This window comes from Falco peregrinus, chromosome 9 (genome assembly GCF_023634155.1).
Source record: "Falco peregrinus isolate bFalPer1 chromosome 9, bFalPer1.pri, whole genome shotgun sequence".
Classification (NCBI taxonomy): Eukaryota; Metazoa; Chordata; class Aves; order Falconiformes; family Falconidae; genus Falco; species Falco peregrinus.
In genome coordinates this window covers 37,164,922-37,184,040 of record NC_073729.1, presented here as the reverse complement: position 1 = coordinate 37,184,040, position 19,119 = coordinate 37,164,922, and the positions used below count along the sequence as shown (strand labels likewise).

The 19,119-nt window shown below is 50.5% G+C and overlaps 1 protein-coding gene across 3 annotated transcripts in view; it reads right to left on the bottom strand.

The window, feature by feature from the left end:
• RALY (RALY heterogeneous nuclear ribonucleoprotein) overlaps positions 1-17,708 on the bottom strand; it is a 124,299-nt gene extending 106,591 nt beyond the window's left edge. Inside the window, exon 1 of one of the 3 annotated variants that reach the window (XM_055814522.1) lies at positions 17,534-17,708. The gene's annotated coding sequence lies outside the window, so the exon portion shown is untranslated. Of the gene's footprint in view, positions 1-15,902; positions 16,037-16,830; positions 16,961-17,533 lie in introns of those variants that run through there. The other 2 variants (XM_055814521.1, XM_005229283.4) reach the window with 2 other exon arrangements.
• Between the last annotated feature and the right edge of the window lie 1,411 nt (positions 17,709-19,119).

The window sequence follows — 19,119 nt, the reverse complement described above, 5'->3', positions numbered from 1 at the left end:
TGAATAAGTGCTCGCCATGGTGAAGAAGCGTTACTTAAACTGACCATGAACCCCTCCTGCCTACCTGTGATTGAAATCATGGATTTTTTTATTCATCTTCCCCTGACATTCCTTTTAGGATCACCACCAAGCCTAACAAATGCAATTAAAGCTAGAAGTCTCTTAATTTCTTTCCCTACTTCTGCACAGGTTCCTTTTTTTTTTTTAAAACAAAAACAAAGCACCCTTAAATGGAACAGTGACCGAAGTCACAACTTTAACAAATACAATATGATATACAGGAACAAAACCCCAGCCCGAATTACTGTTCCACCGGGATTCCCAAACACACAGCCTCAGAGATCAGGGAAATGGAGGGTGTTTGTGCACAAAGCTGCAAAAAAAATTAAATGTTGTGTTGGGCCAAGAAGAAAGCAAATTAACAAGGGGATTTTTCTTTCTGCCTGTACTAGTTTCAGCTGGCTGCGTTACTTCCCACAAGCCGCTAATGCAGTCTAATTGGGAGGGGAGGCATGTAGCACAGCAGTTGCTTAGCAAACTTTATCATTATTTTTCATGAGGTCCCAATTTTCCCTGCTACATTGGATTCACTGTGCCTCGGTGTATTTTGCTGTCCTCTGCTTTATTTTCTTTCCTCTCTTCCTCCTCATCTCTCTCTACTCATTTTATCACAACACTCAGGTCTGGCTACCATTAAAAAAAAAAAAAAAGCCTTTGCAAGCCCGTGACTACTGGGAGCAGCAAGCAGGTTGCTCTGCTTGGGGTGCAGCAGCAGGACAGCACGGCTGCTCCAGGGCACGCGGGACGGCAGACTGGGCAGCCCCCTCTGCCACAGCCTCCGCCAAGCCACGGGGCTGATGGCTTTGCACATCTGGAAAGAGGCACCCTACACATGCCTGTTTTACGGCAAGAGCAGATGATCTAAAGATGGTCAAGGTCCAAGTCCAGCAGAGGATTAAGGCATAAGATACACGCACTAGCTACCCGATCAGACTATATGTGCACCAGTGCATATGGCAGGCACACCCCACCGTGGGAGCATGCTGTGAGTGGCACAGCCACCAGTGCGTCACCACTTGGCACTCCAGCATGGTCTGTGTAACACTAATTCCCGGCATGGCTTCTCTTGTTCCGTCGTGCACATCTCTGGCACTGAGCTGCTTGGGACAGTCTGCCAGGGCTGCAGCAGACTGTCACCGACAGAACTCCCTCCTCTTGTGCCTGAAAATACCAGGCACTTCCACCTTAGCAGTCCTGTGACGAGCCACGTGGAAGCAGGAGACCAGCAGTCCCTCCAAGCACACCTAAAGGGGCTTTGGGCACTGAGCCTCCAGCAAGGAGGCAGGGCACGTAGTGGACCTCCCGGGAAGGGCAGCAGGGCATGCCTGTCCCACCCAGGCACCAGCTGGAGGCAGCCAGCAGGGAATTTCTGCTAAACACAGTGAAGAAGCACCTTGAAGGGCAAGGGGAAGCCAGGCTGAATCAGTGGTCCAGCTCTGGAGGAGCTGAAGATCCACCTTGTGCATGAGTAGAGCTAAGCCGGCATCACCGGGGCAAGCCATCCTGCTTTAGCACCCACAGACAAGGTGATGCCCAAAGCAGCCAGCAGGCTGGGAGACACCAAGTTTTGCTCAGCGATAGACCAGCCTGATGAACCACCTTCCAGCATCCCACCACGCGCTGTGGAGCAGACGGCCAGAGACTACCCCGATAACTCCCCAGCAAGGCCAAAGGGAGCTGACCCCAGCACAGCCGCCCCCCACCGCAACCCATCCGGACACGAGCCGACACCAGCCCCTCCCGAGCTCAGCACCAAGGGGCCCAGCTCCCCAGCCGGGCCCGCCGAGGAAGCCCACACTCTCCAGAGCAAGCCCTCACTGGCCGGGCGCCAGCCTGCGCACGTGCTGGCAGACAGCGCGAAGGATTTATACACTTCATCTTCTGTCATTTTCTACCCTGGAGGAGGCAAGCCTCTAAATTGAATTATCACAAAGAAATCAATTCCAGATCAAACCTCTGTGAAATTATAATTGTTTTAATGATCTGCAGGCTGGAATAGACAGGGCCCAGGGAAAGAGTCATATACATTTCCTCTTCAATTCATAAGGCTCCTACAGGAATCAGCCTTTGTTCACAGGGAGCATTAGTGTTTTCTAATTATGTATTAATTTAATCTACTATTAATTTTCAATTATTGTTATTACACAGGCACTTTCTTTTTCCCCAATGTAGCTGCTGTGTAAGATGCTGAATTCCAAACAGCTCTGTGGTGAGCTGACAGGCAGCAGCTTAGCCTTCAAAAAGGAAAAAAAAAAAAGCCTCAACAACCAATTTTGATGAAGACATTCCAACCAAACAAAAATATAACAGAAAACCCACACACACATCCTTCTGACTCATCTGAAAACACTATCAGCAGCCTGCTTAGCCTAAAGGCTTAAATCATTTAGGTACAGCATGTCTGTGGAGACTTTCATTAGAATTGACACTCTGACAACTGCAAAAAACTACAACTACCCAACTCGCCACATGATGGGCAGTTTAAAAATCATTATCAACCACAGGACAAAGACACCCAGGGAAATGACGTTTCACTAAACCTTCTCCTCCCTAAAGATGTGGGGGAATACTGGATTAAAAAATAATCAAGTATTCTTCCTTGATTAATTGTAGTTGCAAAAATAGCTCAGAATTTTCAGCATTACACATTAGCAAGAGCAGAAGCTTTGACCAGAGCTGGCCTGGATGGACAGCAGAAGCATCTGCGAAGTGGATGTAGAGGGATTTAATTCTTGAATTTCACATTCCAGAGATTCTGCTCATCAGAAAGCTGCTGGCGCTAAGGGTAGCCCATCCAAGATAAAGAGAAGAGGAAGCACCTGGAGAACACAGCACATTTCAGACCCCATTGGTACGGTTTGTCCTGCCTTTTTCATGGATGCTGCAGAGAGGCTTACAACATCTGGTTACAGACTTCAGGCCAACGTGCACTGGCTTGGCAGGCTATCCTCGAATTTTCCATATACAGCTAGAATCACATCCAAGAACAGCGAGACTTTCCAAAGGCTTCGATAGCTTTGGTTCGGAGAGGCTCACACACTTCCAGTGCATTCACAACAAGCAATTAAGTAATCCTGCAAACTAAAGGCTTGGGAAGTGCCATTGCCACTGCTGGTGCAACATCACGCAGGATGGGTCCCTCCGAGCAGAGACCAGGCAGCATTACAACAACAAACAACGCTCTCGCAGCGGCACGTGCGCGCACCCTGCCAAGCTGCGGGGTGCTGAGCCTGCAGAAGCGCCTGCCTGCAGGGCTCGGTGCATCGGCCCTGGGAGTCACCAACCTGTCACCCAGCTGGGATCAGCCTCTCCATTCAAATCCAGGTAACAAAGCTCATCTCCCCACAAACTTGGGACACAGAGGTCACCCCAGTCGCTTGCGGCTACATGGGCAGGAGACACCTTGTTCTGAACATTATCTCCAGGATGGCCAGGGCTACAAGTTGCCCACAGAGGAACTGGCTGGTTTTCGCAGGGTCATGTTTTATACATGAACCAGCGCTGCAGCTTCTGGAGCACACTGCTTTGAAGAGTTCTTGTTTATGAATATGTTATTTTAATAAACTGCAGCAAGCAGGGGATGCAGGATTCCCAGCTCTTGTGGCATTCCCATATGATTTAAGATCAAAATAATCTGTGTGTGCACAGAGGCAAATCAAAGTAAGCCCTTGTCACTTCTTTGTGCACCAGCAGAAGGGCTGGCAGCAGGACAATGCTGGCAGCCAGGACTCCCCCAGCCCAGCACAACACTGCAACCTTTACTTCCTTTTAATGCTACCCGCTAGTGGGGACAACCTCAGTGAAGTGTGGGAGCCACAAAACGCCTCCTGAACTCTGACCGTGATGGTTTGCTCCTGGATCAGCCACAGGGACACATGGAGCTCCAATGGAGAGGCTGCCCATGCAAAGGCTCTGTAGCTAGGCAGGGTGCGGAGCCCAGCCCCAAAGAGACCCCGAGGGCAGGGGCAGCCTCACCCCCATTCCTACACAGCCTTGCACTGCCTTGGCTACTTTGGACAGGGAGCAGCTGGACAGAAAATAGCTGCAAAAGGTTAATAGATTCCTCTCACAATGAAGGGCTGGAGATGCATAGCATGGCTGGTGGGATCAGGAACAGTGTGGTAGACTTCTGACAGTCCTAGGACCTCCACAGCCCTTGTTGCTCTACCTGAGATGCAATAATTTCCCTGAAAACCAAATATGACATCTCAAGTGCAGGACTTACTTCCTTCTAGTTATAAGGATGGAGAGAACGAATGGGCTGCTTGAAAAGCACCCTCGTTCTGGAGGCCACCCCACCCAGTAACTGCAAGTACACTGGATGCAGGGCCATTTGCCTCCACGTGTGCCACACAAACACAGCTTTCCTGTCACTGCAGGACCGGCTGCCTAGACCAGCCATGCCCAGTCTCTGAGCTGGGAGAGGCTCTCTGGTTACTGGGCTCCTCTAGGCACAACCGTGCCCACCACCCCAAGGGCACCCACAGCTTGCATGCATCACCACAGAACTGGTGACAGCACGGGGCTGAGCCTCACTCACTCTGCTGGATCCAGAGCGGTGCCAAAGCAGCAGCCACAACCACAGTAAGGGACAGATGTGTTGAAAGTGCCTGTAGACCAGAGGCTGTGTTCCCCACACCGGAGCTTTAGCACATTTGGCAAGTGGGACCTTCAAGGCAAATGACTTTGCTAAGAGAAAACAGCCCCAACATTTGAGAAGCGAGTCAATTCTTTACAAGCTAGGTAAAGCAACAGTCACTTATCCATGTCTAGAGGTCCTAATGAATGCATGAGCCTACCAAAATCCTTTTCTCCTCCAAACTGTGAGGCTCTCAGCAGCGTCTGAGCCCAGCCTTATCCCATCCTCTCCCATCTAACTCTACACAAAAGTAATAAAGGCTTTGCCAAGCTGCTGCAAGGCTCAGCTGGGCTCACTCCCCTCAAAGCACAAACTTCATCCAAACCTTTCTCAGAACAACTTACTGCCACAAAAATGCTCAACATCACTTTTTTTGACCAAAACAGTCATTTCACTTACGTGAGTGGAGGGCAAGAAACAGCATTCTTCCTCCCTCCCTCTTTTATCCTCTGAAAATAAGGAGTTCACACCCTGGTTTTAAAATCATGTCAGAACAAAACTGCCAAACACTTCAGCTTCTGTTTGTTTCATAACCGGAATAGCTGAGAGACACCTGACAGCTCCAGGGACTCCACTTCTGTGCTCATGCATAAACCAGCGACAACAGCACGGTAGATTCATACACAGCTCTAATCTCTGCATTTAAACCACCACAGTCACCGCCGCATCTGAGCTCACCTTCTGCCCAAAACAAGCTGAACAGATTTCCCAGTGGGTCTCCTGACTCACCAGCACATTCTCCTTTTAAAAGGTCAACAATGTATGTTGTGACAATGGGGATTTCATTAGTTTCCTCTTGGTTTCAGTTGGTCAGCAGGGATGTAAGAGATTGGTTGCACTCAGGAGCTTCCCGAACAATGTGCTGTTCATCTTCGTTAAGAAGAAGAGCAGTCATCAGAAACATCTCGTCCCTTGGTTTCCCGCTGAGCACAGCAACGGAGCTATTACCAAGGTGGTCTGTCCAGAGAGACGTCTGTTCCAAGATGTCCTCACACACTCACTTCATCTATTTACACACCCAGAACCAGGATTCCAGCTAGAAATCTTGCAGAATAGGACAGACAAAAGCTTTACTCCAACTTCCCTTCAAGTGCTCCAATACTGCTCTTTTCTGAGCAGCTCTGAGCAATTCCCATGAAAAGTAGAGTCCACTCCCCCACACGGGAGGCCTTCTACAACCCCCACCCAGTTTCCAAGATCAACGCTCCTAAATCCATGTATCCATCACAGACAATGCAGCTTTGGGTGGACCACCTACTGCTCTCTACTGTCCAGGTGACCCTGCCACAAGGTCACGAAGTACTAGCTACTCATCCAGCTGCCTGAGAGTACAGAACTTCACATCCCATTTTAAGTCTCCCAGGAGGCTGGCGGTGCTTGTAGATGATCATTCATTTGCCAAAAGGAAGAGCTACAGATAATCATTTGCTTGCAGATCCTAGTGGTTTGCTGGAGGAGGAGGTGACAGGTGCAGCCCTTCTTTTATTTCAAACATTTCTTGATAGACTTGCAGAGCAGGCAGATCAGCTTTAACACTAGAAATATCTTCCACGCTGCACTGGGTGGCATAAGGACATCCATATATCCATCTGCATCTACTCCAGTCCTCCTCTGCCACCATTTCAATCGTGGTCACTTGCAAGGTCATCTCAGCTGAGGAAAAATAATTTGGGTAGCAGACTAAGTTCCCTCTGCAGCTTTAAAATACACTTCTATCCATTTTTACTGGATGCTTAGGGGCCCATGGTGTCACATTTTCAAGTTTTTCTTCCACAAAGCTGGCAGCTTCCTTCTGTGAGAAGCAAAGTTCCTACATCATCACACAGCTTCAGGACTGAAAACAAACTCCAACCTGTAGAAACCAGCCAGATGGGTTTAGGTCCCCTACTCCATGGACTGGAGGAGGACATCAGAGGACTGTGCTCCAGTAGCTACATTAGTAGGGGCCATATCCTTGGTCCCTACCACTTTGACCCTTGCAGTGAATCTTCCACACAACCAAACACTTCTGGATCTGAGGCTGTGTTCATACAGCAAAGGGAGACTCTCAGCCGTTTGAAAGGGTGCTAGATCCGATTCCTAACATGCTTCCGGGCAAGACAGGCTGTCTGCTTCCAACTCACTTTATCCTTCACCACAGCCAGAGTCAGAACAGGGTTGGCCGGGGGGAAGGAGGAGAGCAAGTGAGCGGCATTTTAAGCAATACAGCAATGAAACACAGGCTTCAGAGATCAGGAGACAGGCTTTTTAGTCAGAGCAAAGCAAAAGGCATCTGCTGGAAGCACGGCATAGAAGCATTTAGTATTGTGAGCTGTAAGGCTAATCTGATATGACGCTCCATCAACGCTGGATACACAGCTTAGATAAGTCTTTCATCTATAAAGCTCATTGTCACAAACCTGAAGCACATGGTAACACTAACATACTTCACCTGCACACGCATCCCCTTTGGGATCTTCCCTTAAGGACATTCCTTACAGAGCTGGCATGCGAATTTTGTGATTCTCCCTCCCTGGCTGCCAAAAGGAAAGGCTGTCAAGTTTAGTCTTCATAAAGAAGTGAACACACATCTGACCTACATAGAGTGCACAGATGTGAGTAGCCTCACATAGCACTCCATAGATTATTTTTTTTTAATGCAAAAAAATTAAACACCACCTGCTTTGCCTGGAAGTGTGCAGGAACAAAAGCCAGCTGTACACCAGTGTGTTGCACCAGGCTTCAGACTGGAACTCTGTATCACCACGTCCGCTTTTTTTTACATACACTTTTCAACAGATCATTAGGTGTCTGTTGTCACAGGAGATCCCAGAGTTTACTCTTGAGACAAAAGAGTGGTAAAATAAGTAGATGCAGCAATATGAAACAAAATTGAGGCACTCCAGCCAGATCTGCCAGGCTCCCAGCAAGGAAGGAGCCTAGCAGCGGTTTACCTCCTTGCAAGCCAACATTAAGCCTTGCAAAAATGACTGCTATGCTCCTGCACCGAGCTAAACACCGCACGGCATGTATTTCCCAAAGCCCGGTCCCCTCTGCGAGGAAATCAGCTGTGACAGGGTAAAGCCCCTAGGAATGGGGATCACAGGGAGAGGCAGCAGGCTTGGCTCAGGCACGCAAGACCCTGTCGACTCCTTCAGCTGCGAGTGAGGATTTTGCAGGCAGGTTTTGGGGGAGGAGAGACAACAGAGCAGTGTAAGTAACTTTGAAGAGTGTGAACTGGGAGCAAAGAGACCTGGCTTCCTTCCCAGCTCTGCTACCACCCAAGGTCAGGCCAAGTCACATGCCCTCCTACCTTTTATATATTTAGAGCATAAACGCCAGAGCCACGACTGCTTCTCACTAGCTATATGCACAGAGCTTCAGATACTACCTTACTGTAAGGAAAGATGTCAAAGATTGCCTGGGGTTTTTTTTCCAGGCAAGGAACAAGAACCAGGATGGTGGCAATTCTAGAAGGTGGGAAGCCTTCTCAATACTTCCTACTCTCTTTTATTCTTACTAGAAAACTTCAAACAAACAGAATTCAAGGAATCAACAAGAATAAAGCAAATTAATTGGTTTACATCTATTTTATCAGCTAGTCTTCAGCCTACTTGCTAGAAACTCCCCTTGCTCATGACTTGAGGAGCTGAAAGTGAAATAAAAAGTTGACAAACTTCAGAGTAAGAAAATAATTCCAAACATACTGCCCAGTCTTAGCTGAAAATTTTAAAGCCAGTCACTAGGAGAAGTCCCCAGGTCTCTATAATCACGTGCACCTCGTCAGCATCAGCCTGTTTCTCAGAGACAAGGACAGCAGAGTCCAGTGTGGCAGAGGGCACCAGCTTCCAAAAGCACTTTCTTTTCTCAAAGCGTAACGCAGGGTTCTAAAGGCAGTTTTCCATTGTTGCACGAAGTCTTCTCACTCAAATCACTGTCACGTCATTGCAAGTTGAGGAGATGCTTGGTAACGCTCCCCTTCTGTTACAGCCAAGAGAAGAAAGAAAAAAGTTTCTATATAATATAGACATTGCTGGGCTGTATTGTCTAACTGTGCTCTGCCCCAAGACACGGCAACTTTTCAGCCTGAGCAGCCTGTTGAAGCACAGAGTTCATCCTCCTCTGTGGGACTTCCAGAGAAAAGGCTTTGTGTAAACACACACTATTTACTCCCCACACATGCTACAGCTTGGCAACCCAGCTGTGAAGACTTGGGGCTAGCCATAAATCACTCACACGGCTTAACGGGTAAAAGCCTATGACCTGCCAAGCTGGAATCCATGCACCAATACCTCCCAACCCACTATAAAATATAGATGTTTATGCTACATATAAGGCTAAAAATTTATTAATTCTGAGGTCACAAGCACTGTGTTTTTCCTCCTCTTGCAAATCAGTATTTGAACAGGCATACATCATCAGCTAGAAGCACACAAAATAGGATGGTGATACAGCATCTGCAAATTGAACTGCAGAAGGAAACGATAATAAAAGGAACGAACACAGCCCAAGTACGCGCATCGCCTCTTCCCCCGCGGCTCAGGCTGCTGGGCCACCTGTTTGCTCAGCACCCTGCTGCTGGGCAAACCCCTCCACAGCCTGAGCCCCTCCCCGCCCCCCCCCCCCCCCCCCCCGCAGCTCCTCTCACCATCGTTTTGGAACACGCACAGGAACAAGGTTATCATGCCTCTAAAGGCAGTGGTGCACTCCCTTGCAGGCTAACACCAGGAAAGAGGCGGGTATAAGCTGTTACCGTTCCAGTGCTAACAAAAAACCTCAAAGTATCTGCATACATAAAGTAGCCATCAGAAACATGCTACTAAATGGTTTAGCAAATCTTGCTTCCTGTTCAACTGTAGCTCCTGGGCTTTTCCACACTGAACTAGTGACCTCTACTCTCTCCTGCCCGTTTTATACGGAATAAATGTTTTGCTGTTGTGGGATATTTTTTCCCAGCCCTGACAGGTCTCAGTGCTCAAACGGGAAAGGAAGAGATCCAAAGTTTCTTCCCCATACTACCCTGCCAGCAGCTACCAGTGCCAGGCATCATCTCACTGCTGCATCCCACCAGCTGCACAGCATCACCCTGCAGGGCCTTCCCATCCCTTCTTCAGGGTGCAGCAAGAAAAGAAAAGATCCCACCGTTGTAATAAGAGCAAGTCATGTTTCAACAGGATCTTGCTCACCCAACAGAACACTGGTAGCTTTTGCCTCAAAATTAAGTAGCACTGGCATTTTTTCTCTCCTGGGATCCTTGCTGCTTTCCAGGCTAGGCTGGGCTGGGCAGCGAGTTCAGAAGAACTAGGAGCAAACATGGGAGCTGAGACATCAGCTGATTTATACTTGAGCTGAAAGAGCTTTATTCTCCTGGACCACATACACAGCCCATTCACTTGCAGAAGAGATAACTTAAAATACCTTTTGTAATATCTGCTGGCAGAACAAAGATGAAGGACTGTAAGAAATGATCAATGTTTAAGCCCATCTTCAAAGTGATTTGGGGAGCTGCTGAAGATAAACAAGCAATCAGGGCCCAGGAGCCAGGGTAAAAGCTGACAAAGAAATTACTTTTTTTCCTAGGCAAACCGAAGGCAGCTAATAGCTCAGTTCAGAGATGCTGAGCTCTCTCCCCTTGTAATACGAGCAGGGCAAGAGACCAAATTTAATTTCTTCCTCACAACAACTTTAATTAAAATCATCTAAGCCCTTCCTGCCTCTCTCCTGCCACGAGGTGTGGTTCTGCTCACAGGAGGTATTAGCAAACTCTGTCTTATTAACATGCCCTCCCTGAAAATGCTGTTTATACTGCGATCAAATGGCTGGGGAACCCATCTGCAGGAAAGCACTCCACTCCTAATTAAGAGGAAAAAACCCACAAAGCCCACCTTTGATGTGTATCAGTGGCAGCAGTCATTCCCCATGTGCTCGTGAAGCTGTTCAACACCATTAGCTTCACAGGGCATCCTTCCAGTGGAGTTTACCAAGACATGTTTCTCTCCACCATCACCTGTGCTCTGAGTGCCAGGATGCTAGTGGAGGTAAAGAACCAACACTGGCTGCCTGAGATTAGCTGTACCAAGGATTTTTCAACAGTTTTATAAACACTGAAATTTCAAAGCTAGTTCCATGGTCTAGGTCCCCATCCCCGGGACATGATCTACAGCAACCCATGCCTGTGTCTGCACGGATGCACTGCCTGCAGCGATGCGAGGAGGTCTGCCCCGGGCTTGGGTACCAGCCTGGGTGAGAATGTACGGGACCTCTCAAATCCATCACAGATGTGGGCAGTACACATGCAAGGCAAAGTTTTACTGGCCTGTTGAAACGCAGGAGCACAAAAAAAGAGCTGTACTCTAAACTTAAAAAAATTAAGCCCGAGTTACTAGAGGAGCTTAAGAGGATTTTTGCAGCGCTTACAGTTCTTACCAACTCCCAGAAGAGTTTTGGGGGCTAGTAGAGCTCTAAGCATTGCACATTGCTGCAGAATCAACAGTCACAGGCAATACCTGTTTTACAAGCAGATACAGCTCCAGGGACAGACACCAGGAGCTGTCAAACCACCAAATCATCACAACACTGCCCTCCCAGCAGGAACACGCTCAGTCAGGCCACACAGCACCATCAGCTCTGCAACATCATGTCCCACAGTGACCACAGAGCTTCTCAAATCTATCAAAAAAAAAACCCAACCAAAAACGTTTGAGCACCATCTTCTACACAGGGGCCATATCTCAGACCAGGAGAGTCACCTTGAAGTCCTGGCAAATCCAAGATGCGACTGAGAGCAAAGGCCAGGCAAAAGGTGACATGAACGCCAGCAGCACTGCCTGCCAGTTGACTGTCACACGATATCCACAGCAGCAGTTGCTTCCATGCAGCCCCATGTTGTCAAGGTCCAAACCTCTTCATTGGAGCACCAGATTGTTCTTGTTTCTTCAAGACAGCAAGCTTCATCTACACATTCAGTTCAAACAAGCCTCCCACCTCCAAGCAGAGGTACCTTCTCCCTGTGCTACACAGAACCAGTGGTCCCCATGTCCTTCTTTTAGAAGGATTTTTCTCGCAAACTCTCCCAAGACTGTTTTCAAAAAAAAAAAACTGCTAAAGGCAGAAGAAAGGCATGAGATTTCAACTAATAAAGACATCAAGAGCCCACGTGGGAAAGGAAGCTCTGCAACCACCTCCTCCGTCCATCCTGTGTCCTTCGCCAGCCTAGTCCTGAACACAGGAATTCATACATTAAAATTAGTAATAGCATTGATCTACTCCCAGCTTCCAGAACAAGCGTCCATTGCCACCATTTCCACAATACTTTCTCTGGCAGAAACTGTCAGCCCTATTTCCATGTTTAGGTATTCTCACTAGCAGGCAGACACCCTACGTGGAAGGACATTCCCCCTCCAAGGATGGTGGGACCCAGCAGAAGCTACCTAATCCTGACACAGGAGGATCTGGAGCTGCACTGCCTCACTGACGGATCTTGCTCATACATTTAGCCAGTCCATTCTTATTCTGCTTGTAGTATCAATCAGAAGATGAGTTCACATTCATTTCCACTGTGGCTGTATTTGTCGAAATATAAGCTGCTTACAAAAGCATCAGATAAAGCTACAGCACTTTTCAGTGCCTATTGTTCAGTACCATCACACACCACATTCAGATGATGCTGCAGACTTCACCTGGGAATCACTGATTTCACACGGACATAGCCCAGAGGTGCTCATGCTATTTACCTCATTTTCTTAAAGGGGGAAAGAAAAAACTGGCATTATGTTCTCTATTCTAAAAACTCACTTATTTTGTTACCCCAAAAAATAATTGACAGCTATGCAACTTTACTGGCAGTGTACAAATGAGTGTTCAGTAAAGGAAATACTCTGCTGCAGGTGCAGAAATGCTACGGAAACAGAGCTCAGCATCCTGCCATTCAGCTCCAGTGTCAGGGTAGAAGCAAAATCTCAAAAGCCCTTATATCAGTTGGGGGACCTTCCCTGCACAGGCAAGGCCACCTCTTGCCTTGGGAACTGCTCCCCAGCACATCTTGCTCTATGTCGGTATTTGGTTTCATATTCTCAAGGCTTGCTCTTAAAAAAAAATATCATTATTAGGTGCCCAAGTGCCAGATGCAGGATCCACCCGCTGCAACAACAGCAGCGGCAGCTCAGCAGGTCCCCCCTGAAGGGGGGTACATCCACCTCTAGGTCCGCTCAGGTTGGACGCACAAGAGACCTCAGTAAGCAGAACAAACAGGATTGTTTGCGTTAAACAGCGTTAAAGAGCCAAAAAGATGACTCACGCTGCCCTTATAGCCTTTCCCTGGATATCCAGAACAGAGCCAGGCACAGCTACAGAAAGCAGTTGTCTCTCAGGGTGAGGCTAACTCCAGGGATACCTCCTCCTGCCCTGGCGGCACCGCTTCAGACACTGTTAGTAAGGCCAAAGCTGCTTGAAGATGGTTGTATTTTAAGACAGAAACTGTTCTCATTTTATTTAAGGAAAGGAACTCATTACAATACTCCCCGTTATTTCCCCTTTCTTAAAGAAGAAAGGGCCTCACTGGGAGCTTACAAACCCACAGATAGCAGGCGACGTACTTTTCCACGTATACACTTCAGCATCATTTCTTATGTCGTGCACACTATCCCCCATCTCAGGCACCACAGCAGCAGCTCCTCTTGTTTGCTTACAGCCTGGCAACAACAGGATACTATTTCTGATTGTTTTAAGCTGCAAGAAACAAGAGAAGTCATAAGAAAAACCTTTAGATTCACTATTTGCATGCATACTCGTCTCCACGCAAGCTGAGGATTTCCTATGACATGTAAAAGAAGAGTCTTTGGTCATTGTTACAAGCCTTCGCTTTGACATTTACAGCATCTTAAATGCAAAACTAGATATAAGCAGATGTTAATTCTGCAGAACATGGTTCAGAGTCAATCTCTGCCCTGGCATCACCTCAGTTCTGCCTTCTGTAAAGCACATACAATTAATTTTATATTGGAGATGGAGCCAGCAGACATCTGACCTTCTAATTAAATATACACTTTAAGGTGAGAACCACCATGTATTATTACTCACTTGAATTACACAGGTACACTAGGACTCATGGTAAAAATAAAAATAGACACTGTTCACATCACACCAAGGAAGGCAGCCGCATTCTTGTGCACAACAGCAAATTCAACTTAATCACAAATGACAACTTCTGAAAGCCTTTACTTTGGATTCATCCTTGGCATTTTTCTAGGCCAGCTTGAAAACAAAAGCTTTGTCTTCTTAAAATGCAGTTGCCTGAGGCACCTCTAAAAAAAGTGACATAACTCAGGTCTGAAAAATGCCTCCTGGGTTTCAGATTCTCTTAAGAGCCTCTTTACCATTCAGCTTGATTCAGATTACCCAGATCAGCACCAACTCTGCAGATTTAGCCTCGGCTACCAACACAGTTATAAAAAGCACACATTTAGAATTTATTTTTTTTAAACTATATAATGAAAGCTCTACAGTTACATAAAAAAAAAAGACCTTGTTATTGATCTGAATGGTTCCTCCCTCCCTTTTCTCAGTAGGTTTATGACCACCCCAATGACAGTCCGGGCAGTTCCACTCTGTTTCACTTATTTCAGATTATTTTTTTTCCTAGGATGTTTTTCTCTCTGGGTGTTTTCAACCTTTCCCTTACAAACCACAAGCTGTGAAAAGAACAAGCAACCCATTTTGGAATGAAAACTTGGGCCGAAAAATTTGATCCTTGGTTCTTCTCCCCTCCACAACCCCTCCCCACCTCGGTAATCCCGCAGGCGATGCCTTTGTGCTTCTACCAGCACAGGAGCACAGCACTGCGCCAGCAAGACAGCAACTTCGTGGGAGGGGGCAAGGAAGGAAAAGCTGCAGCTCTCTTCAAGACAGACACTGCTATTTCTAATACCTGTAATTAACATACTTGAGAACTCTACAGTACCTTTAGCATACCAAGGATTTAATATCCATAAACCATTTTCTTTGAATAGATGCAAGTTTACTTCTAGGTCTGAAAACTACTTACGCAGCCATCAATAAAGAACTCCAATCAAAGTAAGTTCTGTTGCTTTTATTGAATGATTTGGGACAAGGAACAGCTGAAAGCTCTCTTGGTGATATGAACGTGTTAAAGTCTTATTTTTCTGAATGATCAAGTCCCATCACTTATTCCACATAAACAGTTCTCTGTCAAGAGCTTTAATCCTCTCTTTACAATCCCTAAATAAAACATCCTTCCAAAACTCATCGCTTATTATCTGCCTTTTCTAAAGAAAGTGGTTCTTAAGAAACCCATGTTCTGCTTTGCCATTCCCCTGAAATCCATCTACAACATGAACTTGAGAGAAGTAAAATACCAGCAGTCCTTCACGGGCACGGCATGGTAAAACATCCACACCTCCTGAAGACAAGTATCACACACAGCCAAGGGGAATGCCGCTCACCAAAAACAGGAGTCAGGAAAAGGCTTCCAGGAATGTGAGCGATAAACCTCGTCACAAATCGTCACTGAGGGTAAGCAGCCCATGAAGGATGCTACAGAGCCACAGTGCTGGGCTTAATTGGTGACAGAGGCTCCCCACCTCCGCGGTCACCCGTGAGGGTGAGGAGAGAGCAGCCCTTCCCTGCACACCGAGTCAGCACAGGCTGCTCACCCAGGGGCTCTGCCGCTGGCCTTGCCTAGAAAACAAACTCCTTCCCTACTCTTAACGTCAGATGAAAATAATGCAAAGAGCCCGAATCAGAACAAAGGACAGGGCAAGTGGAAATGCCACCTGTCCCTCCTCGGCTGAGGAAGCGGAGCCGGAGTGGGAGCACCTGTAGAAGAGTGCAGGCACGCTCCCCCCAGCAGGGATAACCCCGCGGTCCTGCGACACTGCCTGCACACGCCACCGCTCACCTGAAGTGACAGCCAGCGATGCCCAGAGCCAGGTGACAGGCTCAGCCTGGACACCAGGGTCCACCGCAAGCACCGGCCCGAGAGCTCGCCCAGCTCAGGGAGCGGGACCCGCAGCCGCTGTCCACACCAGCTCCCGCGGCAGCCCTGCGGGCGCTGGCACCAGCTATCCATCACCTCACGGCTTTCATTTCCAGCAGAAAGCCAACAATCCCTTCTTCCTATGAAATAAGAGCGTTACTTCGTTGTTTGGTTTTTTTTTTCTCCTAGCCGCGAAAGTAGTAAGCTAAAGTCACCCGCGATGCTACTAACCTCAGTCCTTGCCAGAGCCCGAGCAGCAGAGGCAGCGGGGCGCAGAGCGGCGCTGGGATGCGGGGAAGCCCCGGTTGCCCGCAGCCCAGCCCCGGTTGCCCGCAGCCCAGCCCAGCTCGCTGCCCTCGCCCCCCGCCCGCCCAGGGCTGCCCCCTGCCACAAAGCGAACTGCAGAATCACGCGCTGAATCACAGGCGGGGAAACGAAGCTGCGCACCCGCACCGCTCTCCATGCAGGCGGCTATCCCAGCCCCCCCGGCTCTACAGCCCCCCCCCCCGGCCAGAGGCGCAGCCGAACGCGCCGCGGGGGGCAGGGGCAGCCGCGCGTCCCGGCCGGGGCGCAACCGGGAGCCCACGCATCGCCTCGACCCCGCAGGGGACCCGCCACCCCGCGGCTGCCGGCACCGACCGCGCTCAGAACGCCACCGAGCTGCCCTGCGGCGCTGGGGCGCCGCGCTGATGCGGGGGGTGCGGAACGGCTCCGCGGCTGGTGGGGGCGGGGGGCTCCCACCGCCCGCTCCTGCCAGGGGCCAAGGAACCGGGCACAGCCCCGGGCGGTCCGCGGGCACGGCCCCGCCCAGCCCCACGCCGGACCAGCGCCACGGGCGTCCCGGAGCCGCCGGTTCAAACGCCGGAGTTCCCCATCCCGCGGGTGCCGGCACCTGCGCGCTTCCCTCCCGTTAAACAGGAGAGACGGGGGGGGGGGGAAGCAAACCACGAAACCCCGCAAAACACAGGAGAAACAGTGAGGCGCAGGGAAAGGAGAAAAGTAAAGGGAAAAAAAATAAAGGCGGCAATAACTCGTTGGCAGCCAGCCGCCAGCGCAGCCCCCGGGACAGCACCTCCGGCCCGGGGGGCAGCCGGGGCGGATGGGGGGGGGGCACCCCGCCGCGGGGCAGCGGCCTGGAAGGAGCGGCGGCAGCACTCACCGAGCGGGACGGCGCCAAGGAGGACGGGGAGGGACGAGGCGCGGAGCAGCCCGCCCTCGCCCCGCGGGAGCCGCCGGCACAGTGCTGCGCGCCGCCCCGCCGCCCCGGCTCCTTCCCGCCGACCGTACCACGGCACCGCGCCGGGGGGGGGGGGCGGGGGGGGGTACCGGGAGTGCTGAGGGTCGCTGCCCACCCCGGCGGGGCCGCCGCCCGTCCCCGGTGCCGCCGCGGCGGGCCCTGCCCGGCGGGGCTGCGCTGCGCTGAGCCGCGCCACCGGGCCTGGCCCGCAGGGAGCGCCGCCGCCCCGCGCCGCCCCGCACCCCCCCGACAGCCGGCGCGGTGGAAGAGTCCGCGGGAGCCGGGGGACCGGGGCCGGTGCGGGCGGCGGGTCCCGGCCCCGCGGCTCGACCTCCGGCGCAGCCCGGGCCGCGCTCCCCCGGCGCCGCTCGCTCTTCGCCCCTGAGGCCGGGTGCCCGCAGCGGCGGCCGAGGCTGGGAGCCGCAGACCGCGTGTGTCCGCCCGCCCGCGCACCGGCCCCGGGCAGCCCGCGGGCACGCCGGGAGCTGGGCTGCGGCCCCGCCGCGCTTCCCCGGCGCCCGCCGTGCAGACCGACCCTCAGCCCGGCTTCTCCGCCCGGTGTTCGCTTGCTCCTCGCGCTCCCCAGCAAGACAAACCCGATTCCCGCGGGACCAGTTGTGCTTACCGGAACGGATGTCCCCGTGTCATCCCCGGGGCGCGCGGGAGCAGCGACGCGCCGGCGGCACCGTGGGGGCGCGTGGCCCCGGCCCGCGGGAAGCGGCTCCCGCTCGGTGGGACGCCCCGCGGGTCGCCCCCGGCACAGCCCCCCCCGGCGCTGCCGGAGGGCCAGGGCCCGCCTGCAGGCGCGACCCACCTCTCTGGCCCGGCGCCGCGGCACGGGTGTTAATTGGCAATCCAGGCGCAGACACGTCCCCCCTGAAGTATTTGCCACCGATGCCAGCGTAACTACGGCGGCACTTCCGTAACTCGCTCACACAAAACGACCCAGCACGATGCTTGCTGCTGCTGAGGCTGGTGGGAGTGATGAGGTGCCCAGGAGACACCTCCGAAGGCTGGGTTCTTCGGTGGTGGAAGACCCCTTCACAAGGTGAATGCTCTTGCCAGCACCAAGACCTGTCTGCCTGTGGGCTGGAGGTGAGTTCTCTGGGCACCTACCAACCCAAACGTGAAGATTTAACTGTCCTTTCAGCTTAATTTTTCTCGGGCAACTCACACATCTCTTCCAAGCTTCAGTTTTTCACCTGCAGAGTGGGCTTCCTATAGAAGGGTTGAAAGGCAAAAGTACGTCAGCTTCTCAGTGGAATTCATTGGATTTTCCACTGGAATCCAAATACCCTAGTCTGTCATGGGACATTGCGCTCCCTCTCTCCTCGGAAAACAGTCTCCTCACGTTTTGCTTCCCATGACGAGTCACCCCCTGAGAGCGAGGGGAGGCAGAGAATCAGGGCGGTCCTGCGTTCAGAGTGCGTGTCTGGGGCAAGGCAGTCTCCTGTTCCTTCCAGAAGGAGGATCAAGGGGTATGACATTATAATTCCTATGGAGCTATGCAATAGCATTTCAGAATAATTTAGTGATATTTTTCCAGTGTTGAGGCATTCGGCTTTTTGACCAAAATTCTCAACCCATAAAAGCCCCAGTGACATCTGTAAACTTCTGCAAAAGTAGGTGTGTCTCCTATTAGTCCAGAATTAAGGTTTCATCAAAACCTGATTTTCTTTAAGGTCCTATTTGTAACTGCTTAACAAGCACGTTAAGATCTATGGGTGAGAAGCAATAGAGTACAAAAGCGTTTTTCATTATTCATTAAGGACAAGTGATGCAGGGCTTGTGGAAGGGAATAGAAAGTACACATACTTTTCTGCACTTAAAACAATTATTTCTTATTAATAACCCTGCAGAAAGGTGCCCCATGGAGACCTACAGTTTGGGTGTTTTGAAGTTAAGTCTCTTGATCACAAAAAGAATTATTCTTTCCCTGTGAAATTCCTAAGCAGGGATCCTGGGAAATGTTTTGTCATTTTTATTTTTAAAAAATATTTACATAATTGGGTTTTGGGATGTCACTTTCGTCGGATGGAAAAGTAACATAGTGATAATCATGGAGACTGAGACCTGTCATGAGAATAAAAAGCTGCAGCTACAGAGCAGACCTGCAGCACGTTTGGGAAGAGGACTGAGGTGCTACAAAATTCCAGGAGAGCTCAGGTTGGAAGGGACCTTGGCGATCTCACCTGATCTCCTGGGATTCTG